Here is a 21,603-nt window from a genome sequence, read left to right on the forward strand (position 1 = left end):
GGGAATGGCAGCCCATGCTTCAGGGAGTGCTGCACTGAGGAGAGGTGTCGATGTCGGTCAATGCGACCTGGCATGAAGTCGGTGTTCCAGAACATCCCAAAGGTGTTATATAGGATTCAGGTCAGGACTTTGTGCAGGCCAGTCCGTTACAGGGATGTTATAGTCGTGTAACCATTGCGCCACAGGCCGTGTACTATGAACAGGTGCTCGATCGCGTTGATAGTTGCAATAGCCATCCCCGAATTGTTCTTCAACAGTGTGGAGCAAGAAGGTGCTTAAAAAAATCAATGTAGGCCTGTGCTGTGATATTGCCACACAAAACAACAAGGGGTGAAAGCCCATCCATAAAAAACAAGACTACACCATAACACCACCGCCTCCGAATTTTACTGTTGGCACTATATACGCTGGCAGATGGCGTTCACCGGACATTCGCCAAATGGCACCCTGCCGTTGGATCGCCACACTGTGTACCGTGATTCGTCACTTCACGCAACGTTTTCCCATTGTTCAGTCGTCCAATGTTTACGCTCCTTACACCAAGCGGGGCGTCGTTTGTCATTTACCGGCGTGCTGTGTGGCTTCTGAGCAGCCGCTCTCCCATGAAATCCAAGATTTCTCGCCTCCCGCCTAACTGTCATAGTACTTGCAGTGGATCCTGATGCAGTTTGGAATTCCTGTGTGATGGTCTGAATAGATGCCTGCCTATTACACTTCGCGACGCTCTTCAACTGTCGGCGGTGTCTGTTAGTCAACAGACGAGTTCGGCCTGTACACTTTTGTGCTGTACGTGTCCCTTCACGTTTCCACTTCACTATCACATCCGAAACAGTGGACCTAGGGATGTTTAGAAGTGTGGAAATCTTGCGTACAGACGTATGACACAAGTGACACCCAATTACCTGACCACGTTCGAAGTCCGTGAGTTCCACGAAGCGCCCATTCTGCTCTCTCACGATATCTGATGACTACTGAGGTCGCTGATATGGAGTACCTAGCAGTACGTGGCAGCACAATGCATCTAATATGAAAAAAGTATATCTTTGGGAGCGTCCGGATACTTTCGATCACATGGTGTACCACGCCAGGTTATCAAGATTAAAATGAGTTTGAAATGGTGTTATAGTCGGCGCAAGAGCGATTGGACACAGAATCTCCGGGGTAGCAATGAACTAGGGATTTTCTCGTACGACCATTTCACAAATGTACCGTGAATATCAATAATCCGGTAAAACAACAAGTCTCCGACATCGCTGGGGCCGGAAAAGATCCTGCAAGGACGGGACCAACGACGACTGAAGAGAATCGTTCAACGTGACAAAACTGCAACTCTTCCGAAAATTGCTGATTTCAATGCTGGGCCATTAACGGGTGTCAGAGTGCGAACCACCCAACGAAACATCATCGATATTGGCTTTCGGAGCCAAAGGCACACTCGTTTACCGTTGATGACTGCACGACACAAACCTTTACGTCTCACCTTGACCTTTTAACAACGACATTGGACTGTTGATGACAGGAAACATGTTACCTGGTCGGACGAGTCTCGTTTCAAATCGTATCGAGCAGATGGATGTGTACGGATATGGAGACAACCTCATGAATCCATGGACCCAGTATGTCAGCAGGGGACTGTTCAAGCTGGTGGAGGCTCTGTAATGGTGTGGGGCGTGTGAAGTTGGAGTGATATGGGATCCCTGATACATCTAGATACGACTGTGACAGGTGACACGTACGTAAGCATCCTGTCTCATCACCTGCATCCATTCATGTCCATTGCGCATTGCAACGGGCTTGGGCAATTGCACTACTACAATGCGACACCCCACACGTCCAGAATTGCTACAGAGTGGCTGCAGGAACACTCTTCTGAATTAAAACACTTCGGCTCACCACCAAACCCCGCAAACAGGAAAATTCTGTTCAACGCGCTGTTCAGTATAGATCTCCATCATCTCGTACTCTTACGGTTTTATGGACAGTCCTGCAGGATTCATGGTGTAAGTTTCCTCCAGCACTACTTCAGACATTAGTCGAGTATACGCCATGTCGTCTTGCGGCACTTCTGCGTGCTCGCTGGGGCCCTACTCGATATTAGGCAGGTGTACCAGTATCTTTGGCTCTTCAGTGTATTTACACAGGACATTCCATGGATTATTCTGCCACGGAAATCTTGGCCCCGACGAGAAACTTCTGGGAATCAATTAAGGAATCTGTGGAAATACGTTGGGCTGAAGATCTTATTAATCATGGAAGCTTACCGCTGGATAAGATGTGGGACCCGGTGAATTCTTCAAAATTTTCAGAAATAAACATTTGATGCCTAATGGCACATCTAGCGACAGTTAGTTTTATTAAATTTTAAATCTAAATATTACCTCCGCGGGACCGCATGACTTAGGCCATCTTTACCCATGAGCCTGCGCACCATACATGGAGCAATATTGGAGGATGGCGCTAAACTCGATAGATAGCGATCATGTAGCGGCTGCCTCTATGCATGCGTCTCTGTGTGTAGAGTTAGGGACGTGCACTAGCAATCTTTATAGTAAAACACCCACCTGAAGATAACTAAATGGTTGTAGGCCGAAATATCGTAGCAATATGTTGCAATCCAGCTGCAATCCTGAAACTTACTGTGATGCTCCTTACGTCGGATAAGCTTCAAGAATCACAATAAAAAGGTATTCTAGAAGCAAGACAGGGGAAAAAACACGAATGAAGTATTATACAGTAATGTATATACCTACACCACTCTGTGGAAGTGAGATATGGTTCATTTACAAATGGCGAGAAAGAAAGATTCGGGGTGCTGCAATTTGGTATGTTAGGGCGATGAAAGGCTGTACCAGAGAAGACAAAGAAACAGTGACATCAGGAAGTAATTAAACATATTTAACGTAAGAAACAAAATTGAAGACCACAGAAGAAAATGGAGTGAACGTCTAGACAGAATGAACTGCAGCAGACTGTCTTAGAAAGGTAGAAATTATAGAGCGGTTGCCCAAAGAAGTTGGTGTAGGCCAAGGAAGAGACGGACACCTAACAGACAAAGGCCTAAAACTTGAAGTGCAGAATGAAGGGAAACTCTAAAGCCTTGAAGTACATTGTTCACGTACAACTAACAGAGTGCTTTACTACTTATCCAATAAATGTCAGTAAGTTACCGTAAACACCATAGCACACTAACTGCATTAATCGAAGCGATTGACAATATATTCTGATTTGAAGTGACCATTTTAACACTGCTTGATTTCAGCAAGGCTTTTTATACTGGTTTATTTTTCGATGTATTACTTACCAACATGAAACAGCTGAATTTTTTTCAAACAACGCTATAATGTCATTCGAAGATTAATTAATTTTCATGCTTACATTAAAAACAGATACCAACAAGCCGTCAGTGGACAGGAGAAGTCATCACACAAAATGTTCTGTCTTAGAGCTTCAGTTACTTTGCTCGCTATAAATCAACGATATTTAATTTTGTTACTTTTCTAGCAACTATAATCTACGTACAAGGGGCAATCAAAAAGTTCCGGTGTGAGAACGTTGCTGCAGCGAATATGCAACGCAGAGCGACTCCGATGCTGGTACATATGCACAGACATTTAGGCAAGGGATTAGTGTGGAATTCGTTTCTTTCCGATGTGTATGCAGCAAATTCGGAAACGTGAACTATAACGAAGTTATTACCAAATGCGTCCAAACAGAATCAACGAGCTGGTATTCTTATCCTAGCTGCTGAAGGACAAACGCCGGTAGATATCCATCGGATACTGAAGAATGTATATGGGGCAACATGTCTGTCGAAAACCACAATTATGGAATGGTGCACCAAGGGTTGCTGCTGCTTCATGATAACGCACGTTCCCATATCGCAAATATCGTAACGCAGAAATTACGCCAACTGAAGTGGGAGGCACTAGAGCACCCGCCCTCCACTGCTGATCTCTCACTGTACAATTACCACGCCTTCGGTCCCTTATAAAAGGCTTTGAATGGTTATCGATTCCTGTGAGACGAGGGTGTGCAGAACACAGTTACGGACTTCTCCACACAGTAGGTCACGTTGTTTTACCAAACGGGTATCTTCAACCTGGTGAGGCGATCTCAATGCTCATGGTGATTTTGCCTGATTGGCATAGCGGTTCTGGACTATGTGGCCTCCGAACCGAAACTTTTTGGTCGCGCCTTACACATTCGACATGATGTTGTGTCAAAGCGCCATCCTAAAGAACATTGCTACTGCCGTATCAACTACACTACTGGCCATTAAAATTGCTACACCAATAAGAAATGCATATGATAAACGGGTATCCATTGGACAAATATATTATACTATAACTGACATGTGACTACATTTTCACGCAATTTGGGAGCATAGATCCTGAGAAATCAGTACCCAGAACAACCACCTCTTGCCATAATAACGGCATTGATACGCCTGGGCTTTGAGTCAAACAGAGCTTGGATGGCGTGAACAGGTACAGCTGCCCATGCAGCTTCAACACGATACCACAATTCATCAAGAATAGTGACTGGCGTATTGTGATGAGCCAGTTGCTCGGCCACCATTGACCAGACGTTTTCAATTGGTGAGAGATCTGGAGAATGTGCTGGCCAGGGCAGCAGTCGAACAAACATTTTATGTATCCAGAAAGGCCCGTACTGGACCTGCAACATGCGGTCGTGCATTATCTTGCTGAAATGTAGGGTTTCACAGGGATCGAATGAAGAGTAGAGCCACGGGTCGTAACACATCTGAAATGAAACATCCACTGTTCAAAGTGCCGTCGATGCGAACAAGAGGTGACCGAGACGTGTAACCAATAGCACCCCATACCATCACGCCGAGTGATACGCCAGTATGGCGATGACGAATACACGCTTCCAATGTGCGTTCACCGCGATGTCGCCAAACACAGATGCGACCATCATGATGCTGTAAACAGAACCTGGATTCATCCGAAAAATGATGCTCTCCCATTCGTGCACCCAGGTTCGTCGTTGAGTACACCATCGCAGGCGCTCCTGTCTGTGATGCAGCGTCAAGGGTAACCGCAGCCATGGTCTCCGAGCTGATAGTCCATGCTGCTGCAAACGTCGTCGAACTGTTCGTGCAGATGGTTGTTGTCTTGCAATCGTCCCCATCTGTTGACTCACGGATCGAGACGTGGCTGCACGATCCGTTTCAGCCTTGCGGATAAGATGCCTGTCATCTCGACTGCTAGTGATACGAGGCCGTTGGGATCCAGCACGGCGTTCCGTATTACCTTGTTGAACCCACCGATTCCTTATTCTGCTAACAGTCATTGGATCTCGACCAACGCGATCAGCGATGTCGTGATACTATAAACCGCAATCGCGATAGGCTACAATCCGACCATTATCGAAGTCGGAAACGCGATGGTACGCATTTCTCCTCCTTACACGAGGCATCACAAAACATTTCACCAGGTAACGCCGGTCAACTGCTGTTTGTGTATGAGAAATCGGTCGGAAACTTTCCTCGTGTCAGCACGTTGTAGGTGTCGCCACCGGCGCCAACCTTGTGTGAATGCTCTGAAAAGCTAGTCATTTGCATATCACGCCATCTTCTTTCTGTCGGTTAAATTTCGCGTCTGTAGCACGTCATCTTTGTGGTGTAGCAATTTTAATGGCCAATAGTGTATGAATGGTGATATTACCATGTGAACAAAACCTGGATCTTAAAGTAAACCCTAATAATTCATAGCTTATCTTCATATCAGCCTGGAAGTTTTTGGTGAACATTTTCGTGAAACAGTTCCTCCAAAACTACTTGATGCTACCCAGATACCAGGCCAATAAAAGATCTCGGTATAAATTCGGATGCGCGTCTAAACAGAGAAAAAAGCCGTCAGAGCATGCAGTCCAAAAAGTTAAGAAAATATTTCCACAAAAAATAAAACAAAAACTAATCCCGTCATTAGTCTTATCAAATCTTTGCTACTGTGATGTAGGTCGAGACGTCACAAATACAGAAAGCTTAGACGAGATAGTCATGAAATCTTGTGTAGCATGTTTTTTTGATTTTCGATTGTTGATCACGTCAGTCCTTCCTGTGCTCAGCGTGGATGCGACGTAATTTTCATACATTGTTTCGTTCATCAATTTCTTAATCATTTCAGTCCTCGATAGTTCTCCTCACCCATCGAATGCCTGTCGTCATTTCACAACTGCAATACCAGATCTGATTCGTCCAACATTTTGGCTCTATCTATACCTACATTGAATCTTCCTCTATCTACTTCTCCAATTTCGTTATTTGTTGTAATTTCATTTCGTCGCGAATCATTGTGGCTACTATGTCTTTTGTACATTGACAACAGCCTACGAGATCCTGCAAATAGAGCTGTATGAACAATGGTAATACTTCCAACAAATATCAGGCACATGTACACATAACTATTAAAATTCCTGAAATAACTACGAGTGTCTATGTCGACAACACTGACTTATTCAATACCACAAATACTCAACTTTCATGTGATCGTTGGTGAAATAGTCCTAGCCCGTGCCAGTAACCCATTCAGAGACTAAGTCCACATTACTGAATACGTCTACCTTCACCCCACGTGGGCACTGCTCCGTGGCCATATGGTGCGTTGTCGCCGGGCTGCTGATTTCCCGTTGGACTCGTTGTCGGTGTGCGTGGCGATTACTTCGGCAGGTGAGTTTGATGGAACTGCATGCTCAGTGGACCTGCAACTGCAAGTTAAGCCGCGGAACGTGTTTGTTTCCTGGTTTGCACCGTGATATGAAATTGTGCACCACTTATCCCACGTGACTGCTGACGTACAACTTAGTTTTATGCATGTGGCCAGTGTTGTATGACCTCTATTGTAGGAAGCTCGAATTGCTGGCGGGTTATCTCCGCCTGGCGCTTAGGCTGCCCCGTGCAACCTGCGTTGTTAGAAGGAAGACCGACCTGCAGTGAAGTTGCGAAGACGCGATTAGTGGTCCCAACGTTTAAGACTCTGGAACAAATTAGTAACCTGCATTGGAACCAGAAGGTGATGTATTCTAGAATAGTATCTCACCTTAGCAACAATCATATCCTCAGAAAAATCACAATTTGGGTTTCAGGAGAATTGCTCTACTGAGAACGCCATTTACATATTCACTCACCAAAGTTTACAAGCATTAAATACTAAAGTAGCGCACCTTGGTGTTTCCTGAGACGTGTCTAAGGCATTTGACTGTGAGAATGACAGTGTTCTCCTAGATGAATTGAAGTTTTATGGGACTGTTGGTGTAGCGAACCAACGCATAATGTCATATCTAACCATAAGAGTGTAGATAGTTGTACTTAGTAATCCAGCCAATATAGTTCGGGGACATAATTGTGACTGGGAGGAAATCACGTATGAGTTTTCTCATATATGTAAATGATCTTCCCTCTAACGCACAACAGGTAGAATTAGATCTTTTTGCAGATCAATCCAAGTATACACACAGAAACAGAAGAAATGAAAAATATTGTCTTTAAAAGTATCTTCGACTGATTTTCTGCGAATGGTCTCACCCTCAACTTTAAAAAGACACAACATATTCAGTTATGTACCACTAGGAGTACTACATCAATGATACGTGCAACACATAGTGAGGAAATAATAAAAGGGGTGAAAAAGTCAAAATTCTTAGGTGTTTTTGAACTGCTAACACAACTTAATTCAGCCACGTTTGCACTTAGAATCGTTGCAAGTCTTGGGGAGAGACAAATCATTTAGCTGATACATTTTGCACATTTTCATTCGATAATGTCATACAGGATAACGTTCTTGGGTAACTCAACATTAAGAAAGAGTGTCTTAATTCCTCAAAAACGTGCTGGTGCTCACCCACGATCATCTTGTAGACGCCTGTTTAAGGAGTTCGGCATTCTGCCTACTGCTTTACAATACATTTATTCCCTCATGAAGTTTGTTGTAAATAATCCATTACAGTTCAAAAGGAACAACGATGTACATATTTACAATACCAGAAGGAAAAATGACATTCATTACTACACATTAAGGCTGTCTTTAGCACAAAAAGAGTTGCACAATGCTACAACTAAAATTTTTGATTACTTACCCAGTGATAGAAATTGTCTGAGAGACAGAAAATTAAAATTTCAAGTCAAATTGAAAAATTTTCTTGTTGACAACTTCTTCTATTCAGTAGAAGAATTTCTATCATTCTAATTGCAATCATTACGATTTATCTTGCAGATCGATGCTTGGAACCTGGAAATAACTAAGTGAGAACACGCTGCATTCTATAGAAGGTTAAAAGATTCTATGTTATTATCGGCGTGGCTTCCCTCTTTGCATATCTCAGCTGTCTTCCTTCGGTTGAACTCCGACCCAATAGTTCTGTCACACCGTTAACGAGTGATATACGATAAATCGCACAAATCTATGGTCCATCAATTCGACTAAATACCTAGGAATTACAATTACGAGCAACTTAAATTGGAAATACCACATAGATAGTATTGTGGGGAAGGCGAAACAAAGACTGCGCTTTGTTGGCAGAACACTTAGCTGATGTGACAAACCCATTAAAGAGACAGCCCACATTAGACTTGTCCGTTCTCTGCTGGAATATTGCTGCGCGGTATGGGATCCTTACCAGGTAGGATTGACGGAAGATATCGAAAAAGTGCAAAGAAGGGCAGCTCGTTCCATGTTATCGTGCAATAGAGGTGAGAGTGTGACTGATATGATACGCGAGTTGGGGTGGCAGTCACTGAAACAAAGGCGGTTTTCTTTCCGGCGAGATCTATTTACGAAATTTCAATCGCCAACTTTCTCTTCCGAATGTGAAAACATTTTGTTGACACCCACCTACGCTGGGATCATCATAATAAAATAAGAGAAATCAGAGCTCGAACGGAAAGATTTAGATGTTCCTTTTTCCCATGCGCCTTTCGAGAGTATAACGGTAGAGAAGTAGTATGAAAATGGTTCGATGAACCCTGTGCCAGACACTTAAGTGTCAGTTGCACAGTAACGATGTAGATGTAGATCCCAGCTTTCCTTATCCCCATTAAGAAGGCTACTTTTTGAAGTTTCGGTCGGTCGCACAATGGAAACCACAGTGAAAATCAAAAATGTTTTATTTGCACCATTTATCTACACCTTCCATCTACTCCTCCACATAGTATACGACTTAGAAATTTGTCGCAGCGTTGACCAACTTTCCAATACCTTCGTCATAGAAGTCAGCCAATTGAGCTTTCCTTCAATTTTCTAGGCTGTTCTGCAGCTGATTGTTTCAAAATGCTGTCCTCATACCCAGTGGTTCTTCTGGGCAAATACGTGAAAATCTGAGGGTGCCAAGTCCAGGCAGTATTGTGGGTGGTCAAACACTTCCCATAGAAAACGCTGCAGGAGTGTCTTCATTCCAGTTGCAGTGTGCGGCCAATCATTATCATGAAGTAGGACAATGCCTGGTGACAACAGCCCCCTTCGCTTGGTTCAAAAATGGTTCAAATGGCTCTGAGCACTATGGGACTTAACATCTACGGTCATCAGTCCCCTAGAACTTAGAACTACTTAAACCTAACTAACCTAAGGACAGCACACAACACCCAGCCATCACGAGGAAGAGAAAATCCCTGACCCCGCCGGGAATCGAACCCGGGAACCCGGGCGTGGGAAGCGAGAACGCTACCGCACGACCACGAGATGCGCCCCCTTCGCTTGTTCTCAGTTGCCTTTCGTAGACGATTTTCTCGAATCGCATTATCCACTCGCTGAACGATATCGTTCAACTTCTCCATATTTTATTTCTTCTGTGCTGCTGTCTTGCATTTCCATTGATCAGCCAAAACATTATGACTACTGCCCATCGCGACGTTGGATGCCACCTGGTGGCGTTGTGGGCACGTGGCGCAGTACCAAAAGTATGAAAGCGGAGTATACATGGACGGGGTACCACCCTACCGAAGAAATAGGCTGCAAATGGTGAAATCCATTGAGTATAAGCGACATTGACAAAGTGCAGACTATTATTACGCAGAGCTTTTGAACGAGTACCTCGAAAATGGCGAAGCTGGTCGAATGTTCACGTGCCACTGCATCTACAGAAAGATGTAGAAGGACTGTGAAGCTACCACTAGGCGTGAAACTACCAATAGGCGCTAAACAGTTGGACGTCCACGACTCTTCACCGAACGTGGGGTTCGAAGGCTTGTCTGCTGTTTAAAGTAGGATAAACGATGACCTGTGGCATCTCTGCCGAAAGAGCACAATGCTGATGCATGCGGAAGTGTTTCAGAGCAAACCGTTGATCGTACGTTGTTGAACATATAGCTCCGCGACAGACCGTCCCTACGTGTTCACATGTTGACCCAACTAGATCGTCAGTTACGATCGCAGTGGGCACGGGACCATCGGGATTCGAGCGTCAATCAATGTAAACGTGTCGGCTCTTCGGGTGAATCAGACTTTGACTACATTAGGTCGATGGTCGTCTCCACAGACGTCGTCATCGACGTGAACGGCGGTTGGAAACGTCAGCGCGCCACGAACGTGTGCTAGTGGGGTTAGCGCTATGCTGTGGGAGACATTCTCCTGCCCTTGCATGGGCCCTGTAGTAGTAATAGAAGACACGGTGGCAGATGCGAACCACCTGCATCCCTTCATGCTTGATGTCTTCTCCGACGGAGATGTCATCTTTCAGCAGTGTAACTGCCCGTGTCTTCGAGCCATAACCGCGCTACAGTTGTTTTAGGAGCATTATAGTGAATTCACGTTGATGTCTCGGCGACCAAATTCGCCTGATGTAAATCCTACGGAACCCATCTGCGGCGCCTTCGGGCACCATCACTGCGAACCGCAAATCAGCGGCTCGTTGTAAACCCAAATTACATGGTCTGTGCGTAGACAATCCCACCTACCCCTACAAACATGTCAGGACACTCTGTGACCAAAATGGTACTGAAACATAGGATGACAGACTAAAGGCCGAAATACTAAATGTCTTTTTCCAAAGCTGTTTCACATAGGAAGACTGCACTGTAGTTCCTTCTCCAGATTGTCGCACAGATGACAAAATGGTAGATATCGAAATAGACGACAGAGGGATAGAGAAACAATTAAAATCGCTCAAAAGAGGAAAGGCCGCTGGACCTGATGGGATATCAGTTCGTATTTACACAGAGTACGCGAAGGAACTTGCCCCCCTTCTTGCAGCGTTGTACCGTAGGTCTCTAGAAGAGCGTAGCGTTCCAAAGGATTGCAAAGGGGCACAGGTCATCCCCGTTTTCAAGAAGGGACGTCGAACAGATGTGCAGAACTATAGACCTATATCTCTAACGTCGATCAGTTGTAGAATTTTGGAACACGTATTATGTTCGAGTATAATAACTTATCCGGAGACTAGAAATCAACTCTGTAGGAATCAGCGTAGGTTTCGAAAAAGACGGTCGTGTGAAACCCAGCTCGCGCTATTCGTCCACGAGACTCAGAGGGCCATAGACACGGGTTCACAGGTAGATGCCGTGTTTCTTGACTTCCGCAAGGCGTTCGATACAGTTCCCCACAGTCGTTTAATGAACAAAGTAAGAGCATATGGACTATCAGACCAATTGTGTGATTGGATTGAAGAGTTCCTAGATAACAGAACGCTGCATGTCATTCTCAATGGAGAGAAGTCTTCCGAAATAAGAGTGATTTCAGGTGCGCCGCAGGGGAGTGTCGTAGGACCGTTGCTATTCACAATATACATAAATGACCTTGTGGATGACATCGGAAGTTCACTGAGGCTTTTAGCGTATGATGCTGTGGTATATCGATAGGTTGTAACAATGGAAAATTGTACTGAAATGCAGGAGGATCTGCAGCGAATTGACGCATGGTGCAGGGAATGGCAATTGAATCTCAATGTAGACAAGTGTAATGTGCTGCGAATACATAGAAAGAAAGATCCCTTATCATTTAGCTACAATATAGCAGGTCAGCAACTGCAAGCAGTTAATGCCATAAATAATCTGGGAGTAGGCATTAGGAGTGATTTAAAATGGAACGATCATATAAAGTTGCTCGTCGGTAAAGTAGATGCCAGACTGAGATTCACTGGAAGAATCCTAAGGAAATGCAATCCAAAAACGAAGGAAGTAGGTTACAGTACGCTTGTTCGCCCGCTGCTTGAATACTGCTCAGCAGTGTGGGATCCGTACCAGATAGGGTTGATAGAAGAGATAGAGAAGATCCAGCGGAGAGCAGCGCGCTTCGTTACAGGATCATTTAGTAATCGCGAAAGTATTACGGAGTTGATAGATAAACTCCAGTGGAAGACTCTGCAGGAGAGACGCTCAGTAGCTCGGTACAGGCTTTTGTTGAAGTTTCGAGAACATACCTTCACCGAAGAGTCAAGCAGTATATTGCTCCCTCCTACGTATATCTCGCGAAGAGACCATGAGGATAAAATCAGAGAGATTAGAACCCACACAGAGGCATACCGACAATCCTTCTTTCCAGGAACACTACGAGACTGGAATAGAAGGGAAAACCGTAGAGGTACTCAAGGTACCCTCCGCCACACACCGTCAGGTGGTTTGCGGAGTATGGATGTAGATGTAGATGTAGAAACCTACCAAAAACTATCGGATCCCTGATACACGGAATCAGTGATGTATTTCGTTCCAATGACGGACAAACAAGCTATTAAGCACGTAGTCATGATGTTTTGGCTCATCAGTATATGTTAGTAACGTCTTTTTATCCAAAGCTTGGCCGACTTACACATATGTTACATACATTTCACACACATATGTTTCACTTTTATTTTACACACTGTGGTTCCCACATACCTTGAAATCGATGGCGTCATTGATCATCTGTTTTATTTCTTCACAATAGTTTCGCATTTTTTCCTTTCTGATGAATACGAGCATTAGACTTCAGAGTCGTTTCAGGCGTATTGACAACAGCAACTGATTGTCGTTTCGATAAAAAAGGACTTTCGCTGAAAACTACCTGATTCTCAGTTGTTTTACGCCACACGACTCCAGAGAGAGCTCTAAATGTATCTGTGTATTCGGTGGTGTGGCAAGATCTTTGGCCCCAAACCACGCTGACAAAATTATTGGGTTCCTGCCGTGTTAATTCTGGGTGAGACACTGAACAACACAAACAGGACACAGACGGCGCTTCTTACTTTTAAAGTATTCCAAGTCACCAACAGAAGGAAACTAGCAGGTCGTTTCCGATCATTTTTACATGACGCTCCTTCGCACCAGCACCAGCACCACCACTGGCGGTAGGAGGAGTATCTTATTACCACAATATTTTTATTAAAATTGTAAGTCATGTATCTGCCAAATTTTATTATTGTGTTTTATGTCATCTCTTCTCACCCCCATCCTCAGCCATACGGATCCTAAAGAGGTCTTCCTGTAACAGTATTATTTCCCCGTGCCAAGTTTGGTAGACGTGGCTTCTGGCGTTACATAACTATGCTGATATGTCACTTCCTGTGCACTCTCACGCATCATACCTAAGCAAGAAATATGATCAGAACTGTCGCCAAAGAGCCTCGCTGTCCCGAACCAAACTGACGTCAGTAACTAACAGTTTTACGAATCACAGCTTCGCACTCCTACGCAAACCCTTGGGGTGGTAAGCGTATATGCTCCCCCAGAGTATTTTTATACAAACACGAGAGTGTGCTGAAGAGTAATGCCTCTGTATTTTCTATGTGAAAATTCTTACAGTTTTTTAACGGATAATGAATTAGGTACATATAAAATTCTGTTGACATTCCACCAGAAGTTCCTGATTTATGCTTCTGTCACCCCTTTCTCACCGCCATCCTCACCTCTGTGGGAGGTAGATGGTTCTTACTGCCACAGTTCCGCTTTCCATACAGTAAGTATTGTGTGTTCCAAGTCTGGCTGAAATCCAGCCAGTGGTTTAGTGAATAGAAACATTTTTTACAACCTCTTGTACGTGTCTAGATCATTTTGAAGAACCCTATATATAGATGCCATTACTCCCGTTTGACAATAATTTAATGAGAAAAATCCATAACACATTGCGGTATCACTGCAATGCCTCATATTTTTGCATCTGCTTTTTTTTACTTGATAAAGATCGTTAAAGACAACGTTAGATGACAATAACACATCAGCGGAAGCTTTATTCGCAACTAAAAACATTTGTATTCTTTTTCTGGCAGCCTGTCTGTTTTCCGTCTACCCTTCCTTGCTCAGTTACCATATTGCTGGAAAAAAAAATTAGTTGATGATTTTAGAGGTTTCCAGTTCACTCAGTGTTGCAACACTGCATATGGAGTAGGGTTTTAGAACATATACTGTATTCGAACATTATGAAGTTCAAAATGTTCAAATGTGTGAGAAATTTTATGGGACTTAACTGCTTAGGTTATCAGTCCCTAAGCTTACACACTACTTAACCTAAATTATCCTAAAGACAAACACACACACACCCATGCCCGAGGGAGGACTCGAACCTCCGCCGGGACCAGCCGCACAGTCCATAACTCTAGCAGCTAATCCCGCGCGGCCATTATGAAGTACCTCGAAGAAAACGATTTATTGACATATAGTCAACACGGATTCAGAAAATATTGTTCTTGTGAAACACAACTAGCTCTTAATACTCACGAAGTAATAAGTGCTGTCGACACGGGATGTCAAATTGATTCCATATTTTTAGATTGCCAGAAGGCTTTCGACACCGTTCCTCACAAGCGTCTTCTAACCAAACTGTGTGCCTACGGAGTATCGCCTCAGTTGTGCGACTGGATTGGTGATTTCCTGTCAGAAAGGTCACAGTTCGTAGTAACAGATGGAAAGTCATCGAGTCAAACAGAAGTAATATCTGGCGTTCCCGAAGGAAGTGTTATAGGCCCTCTATTGTTCCTGATCTATATTAACGACATAGGAGACAACCTGAGTAGCCGTCTTATATTGTTTGCAGATGATGCTGTCATTTACCGCCTTGTAAAGTCATCAGATGACCAAAACGAATTGCAAAATGATTTAGATAAGATATATGTATGGTGCGAAAAGTATCAGTTGAGCCTAAATAAAGAAAAGTGTGAAGTTATTCACATGAGTGCTAAAAGAAATCAGCTAAATTTTGATTACGCGATAAGTCACACAAATCTGAGGGCTGTAAATTCAACTAAATACTTAGGGATTAGAAGTACAAATAACCTAAATTGGAACGATCATAGATAATATTGTGGGTCGAGCAAACCAAAGACTGCGATTCATTGACAGAACACTTAGAAAGTGCAACAGGTCTACCAAAGAGACTGCGGACACTACGCTTGTCCGCCCTATTCTGGAGTACTGCTGTGCGGTGTGGGTTCCGCATTAGGCGGAACTGACGGACGATATCGAAAAAGTACAAAGAAGGGCAGCTCGTTTTGTATTATCGCAAAATAGAGGAGATAGTGTCACAGACATGATACGTGAATTGGAGTTGCAATCATTAAAACAAAGGTGTTTTTTGTTGCGACGGCATCTTCTCATGAAATTTCAATCACCAGTTTTCTCCTCCGATTGCGAAAACATTCTATTGGCACCCAACTACATAGGGAGAAATGATCATCACGATAAAATAAGAGAAATAAGGGCTCGCACAGAAAAATTTAAGTGCTCGTTTTTCCCGCGTGCCGTTCGAGAGTGGTAGAGACACAGCATGAACGTGGTTCATTGAACCCTCTACCAGGCACTTTATTGTGAATAGCAGAGTAATCACGTAGATGTAGATGCAGATGTAGATGTAGAGAATGTCAGATGATTACATTTACGGATAATAGCACAAGCGTTTCTGAGATACCAGGTGTCCACCCATGCAGAAATATCCGTATTAGTATGTAATGTAGCCTCAGCTTTTGGCAATACAGGCGCTGACTCTGGAGTCCAGTCGATCGTATATATGGCGAATATTGTACTGAGATACGTAATCCCACGTCTGCTCGGTCTGTTCTCGTAGTTCTGTAAGATTCGTTGGTTGACGAGTCGCACGAGTCACGTCTCGTCCCGTGATATCCCACACGTGGTCCATTGGAGACGAGTCCGGAGATCGTGCTGGCCAAGGAAGTTGCTGCATGTCCTGCAGAGTACGTTGAGTTACACGGACAGTGCGTGGGCGAGCATTATCCTGTTGGTAAAACGCATCGCCTTGCTGTTGCAAGAACGGCAAAAGAACGGGTATAACAACATTATGCATATACCGAGTGCTGGCTAGCGTCTCCTCCATAAACACCACCGGTGAACGAGAATTGTAGTTTAACGCACCCCAGACCGTAAGGCCTGGGGTGGCAACAGGCTGTCTTGGACAAATGCACTCTACGAGACAGTGCTCACCAGGTCTATGTCGAACGCGCAAACGACCGTCACTTGCGTGCAGGTAGAATCTGCTTTCATCTCTGAAGACCACGGCGCGCCATTCCAAGTGATCCTCAGATGACACCATTAGAGCCGTGCAAGTCGATACTGTAGAGTGAGTGGAAGACGGACCAGAGGTGTCCGTGCCCGTAGTCTCACTGCTAATAACCGGTTCTCAGCACTTCGTGTTGACACGTCTGGGCTTTTATCTGTGCTGTGGTGCCTATACGATTTGCCACTGTTGCCATTGCAATATGATGATCCCGGCCGGGTCTTGTCAGCGTGGACGTCCAGAACCTCGTCTAAGGGTGTGGGAATGTCCCCGTGACCACGGATACCAGAATCGTTACACAACTGAAGTAGAACGTCCAAATTCTGTGGCAATGCTCCGAAAGGACCATCCCGCTATTCGAATGGCCACAATTTGACTCCTTTCAAACTCGCTCAGTTGTCTGTAGGAAGCACGAGTGTGTCACCGTGGCATGGTTACCTTCTTGCTTCACCCATCTGCACGACACTGAGCCTTCTGGCTGTCCTATTAAAGGGTAGACACAGATGGCGCTCTGGTAGCTACGCCACTACTCTATATGATGGTGGACGACTTTGAAAGCATTATCAGCACATCTACTATCCCCCCAGCTTGGATATGCTGTCATTGGGTCAAAATCGACATCGTCTTTCCAAGTGTCCTAATTTCTTTTTCCGGCAGTGTATTTATCAGGAAGGCCTGTCTGTCACTGACCTGCAACTCCTCTGGCCTGACGAGTCTCCTTGGTTTATTCCAGCCCGTTCTAGATCCTTTCTCATCTACTTGAAACTTTCAAGGAAAACATTAGGTGTCATTCCAAGAATGTTAAAACTTTGTTTTGTTTGCTAGTTCTTGACCGTTCTAAACAAATGTCCGCAGAATTGTATTCTTTTTTTTTTTCTAACTGACTCGATTAATTATTCTCTGACATTCACTAGCATACAGTCTCCCGAGTTTAATGACAGTGACATGGTGTTTTAGTTATCTCTCCTTGAAATCGTTTTTCCTCCTATTTAAAGCATGTGTTCTGCGTAAAGTTTTCATTAGTTTTATGACTTCCCCAGAATATTTAAAGCTGTCACCTCTTTGTAATTTACGATCCATGACTTCCGGTAACGAGGGACGTCTTTGGTGTTTTTTAAAACGAATTTTGGACTCCATCTTTTTCTGTTAGCCGTTTTAGTACACTACTGGTCATTAAAATTGCTACACCAACAAGAAATGTAGATGATAAACGGATATTCATTGGACAAATATATCATACTAGAACTGACATGTGATTACATTTTCACGCAATTTGGGAGCATAGATCCTGAGAAATCAGTTCCCAGAACAACCACCTCTGGACGTAATAACGGCCTTGATACGCCTGGGCATTGAGTCAAACAGAGCTTGGATGGCGTGTACAGGTACAGCTGACCATGCAGCTTCAACACGATACCAAAGTTCATCAAGAGTAGTGACTGGCGTATTGTGACGAGCAAGTTGCTCGGCCACCATTGACCAGATGTTTTCAGTTGGTGAGAGATCTGGAGAATGTGCTGGCCAGGGCATCAGTCGAACATTTTCTGTATCCAGAAAGGCCCGTACAGGACCTGCAACATGCGGTCGTACATTATCCTGCTGAAATGTAGGGTTTCGCAAGGATCGAATGAAGGGTAGAGCCACGGTGTTAACACATCTGAAATGTAACGTCCACTGTTCAAAGTGCCGTCAATGCGAACAAGAGGTGACCGAGACGTGTAACCAATGGAACTCCATACCATCACGCCGGGTGAAACGCCAGTATGGCGATGACGAATACACGCTTCCAATGTGCGTTCACCGCGATCTCGCCAAACACGGTTGCGACCATCATGATGCTGTAAACAGAACCTGGATTCATCCGAAAAATGTCTTTTTGCCATTAGTGCACACAGTTTCGTCGTTGAGTACACCATCGCAGGCGCTCCTGTCTGTGATGCAGTGCCAGCTGGAGTGTCCGAGCGGTTCTAGGCGCTACGGTCTGGAACCGCGCGACCGCTACGGTCGCAGGTTCGAATCCTGCCTCGGGTATGGATGTGTGTTATGTCCTTAGGTTGGTTAGGTTTAAGTAGTTCTAAGTTCTAGGGAACTGATGACCTCAGAAGTTAAGTCCCTTAGTGCTGAGAGCCATTTGAACCATTTGTGATGCAGCGTCAAGGATAACCGCAGTCATGGTCTCCGAGCTGATAGTCCATACTGCTGCAAACGTCGTCGAACTGTTCGTGCAGATGGTTGTTGTCTTGTAAACGTCCCCATCTGTTGACTCAGGGATCGAGACGTGGCTGCACGACCCGTTACAACCATGCGGATAAGATGCCTGTCATCTCGACTGTTAGTGATACGAGGTCGTTGGGATCTAGCACGGCGTTCCGTATTACCCTCCTGAACCCACCGATTCCATATTCTGCTAACAGTCATTGGATCTCGACCAACGCGAGCAGCAATGTCGTGTTACGATAAACCGTAGTCGCGATAGGCTACAATCCGACCTTTATCAAAGCCGGAAACGTGATGGTACGCATTTCTCCTCCTTACAGGAGATATCAAAACAACGTTTTACCAGGCAACGCCGGTCAACTGCTGTTTGTGTATGAGAAGTCGGCTGGAAACTTTTCTTATGTCAGCACGTTGTAGGTGTCGTCACCGGTGCCAACCTTGTGTGAATGCTCTGAAAGCTAATCATTTGCATATCACAGCATCTTCTTCCTGTCGGTTACATTTCGCGTCTGTAGCACGTCATCTTCGTGTTGTAGCAATTTTAATGGCCAGTGGTGTATATTTTTCTGCGCTGTAGCTGTGATAGTGTTACTAGACAGTGCATCCTTCAATGGGCCAAACAGATGAAGGTCGGAAGGTGCGAAATCAGTGGTGTAGGATGCATTATGAAGAGCAGTCCAATGAAGTTTTGTGAGTTCCTCTCGTGTGTGCAGATTTGTGCGAGACTTTGCGTTGTCATGGAGAAGGAGAAGTTCGTTTGAATTTTTGTGGAGACGAAACCGCTGAAGTCGTTTCTTCAGATCCTTGATTGTAGCATAATGCACTTCAGAGTTGATCGATTCGATGCACCCTGATGGAGGACATTAAACAGAACAACCTCTTCAGATTATCAGAAGACCGTCGCCGTGACTTTACCGGCAGAGGGTGAGGCTTTGAACTTTTTCTTCGGAGCAGAGATAGAATTGTGCCACTCCGTGGATTGCCATTATGCTTCCGGCTCGAAGTGATGAAGCCATGTTTGATCGCCTGTGACGATATTCGACAAAAGATTGTCTCGATCACGCTCACACCGCACAAGATATTCCTCACAGATGGTCCTCCGTTGCTCTTCATGGTCATCCGTTTGGAGGCGAGGAGCACAGCGGACACAGCCCAACTTGAGGACGAGTGTGTCGGCACAGTCAACAGAGATGACCAGTGGTGCAGCGAGGTGTTTGATTGTGGTCTGCCTGTCACCTCGAATGAGACTGTCCGCACGTTTCAACACCGCAGGAGTCTCAGCTGTTTGCGGCCGGCCGACAAGTAGGAGATCGCACAGTTTCGCGATGATGACAGACGCCTCCCCCAACGACTCAGTGTGCTTTTGTTCACTGTCAGGTCTCCGTAGAAATTCTTCATGCCCCTGTGAGTATCTACGATGCTCTGCTTTTTCGGCAAAAGAAACTAAATGACAGGTCTCTGCTTGGAACTCATTTCCGTTACAGATGCCGTTCTGAATACTACGTATAGCGCTGGAACTTCGTGAAACTAAAGAGGCTGAAGAGGGAGTAATTCCAGGATGTCCTACAACAAATTCCGTATTTTTACAGCCGAAATTATCCGAGGATAAATATTTGTGGCATTACTTATTGAAAGCCCCTCGTACTTTGGATCCACCAATGTGCAGCGTTGTGCTTCGCCACACAAGAAAAACGCTGTCCAAGATACAAAAAGTTCATTGAAAACAAGAAACGCCTGCCTCGACGGTAGGGAATTAGAAGCCAAGAACAAAGGAACAAGCATAACACAATAGCTAAGGCTAGAGTGGCACTGGTCGGAGACCAAGTTCACGGAGAGAAATACTGTCTGACGCCAAGTCGGGAGTGAACACTTGCTGGACGGTAAATTCAGCAATGATCACCGGCTGGATAATCGGTTGGTTGGATGATTTTTGGGGAGGGTACCAAACAGTGAAGTGATCGGCCCCATCAGTTTAGGGAAGCACGAGGAAGGCAGTCGTCCTTACCCTTTTGCCTGAAGCGATTTAGGGAAAGCACGGAAAACCTCATCAGCATGGCCAGACGCGGATTTGAACCGTCATCCACCCGAGTGCGAGTCCAGTATGATATCCACAGCGCCACCTAGCTCGGTGGCCGGATACGTTCGTGGCCAGTAAGTCTGAGTCCGAGACAACTGTCCGTGTTTAGGTCCAATAAGGTGGCACTTATAGCTTGGCCTGGAAAAGCCGTAACGTCGTATTCAGATTAACATTACTAATGATGACCACACTGTGCTGCTGAAGAAGCTAATGTTTCTGAATATCAGCCGGCATGAGAGACCGGGAGAAAAACCGACGATGACTTCTGGCAGCTGGGGTTGTCCTTAACGATGGACTTGGATAGCAAGCCTTTTTGATGGGAGTGAGTAGCACTGGTCGCCTGGACCAAGGAAGGCTCTCAAACCGAGACAGCTTCGTGCTGTCCTGTCGCCGACTTATACAATTGTCTGCGGTGGATTCTGTGGGAACTGTTACCCTGTCACGGGGCGCACGGACGCAAGTACGTTATGTTTTGGCGGTGCTCTCTGTAGGCGGCGGCTTCGCCTACTGATGCCCGGTATTGACGGCGTCGCACGCACTTGCGCAGCAATATTTTAAGCTTAATTTTGATTGACGTTGACGAATCCAATTTCTGGAGAGATTATACCTCACCAGCATTTCCTGTCCACGTCTCTTGTGTGAGTAAATAAGTTAACATAACTGTTCAAATGGTTCAAATGGCTCTAAGCACTACGTGACTCAACATCTGAGGTCATCAGTCCCCTAGACTTAGAACTACTTAAACCTAACTAACTTAAGGACATCACACACAGCCATGCCCGAGGCAGGATTCGAACCTGCGACCGAAGCAGGTTCCGGACTGAAGCGCGCAGAACCGCTCGGCCACAGCGACCGGCTAACATCACTGACCCCATGTTC

Source organism: Schistocerca cancellata, chromosome 1, assembly GCF_023864275.1.
Source record: "Schistocerca cancellata isolate TAMUIC-IGC-003103 chromosome 1, iqSchCanc2.1, whole genome shotgun sequence".
NCBI lineage: Eukaryota > Metazoa > Arthropoda > Insecta > Orthoptera > Acrididae > Schistocerca > Schistocerca cancellata.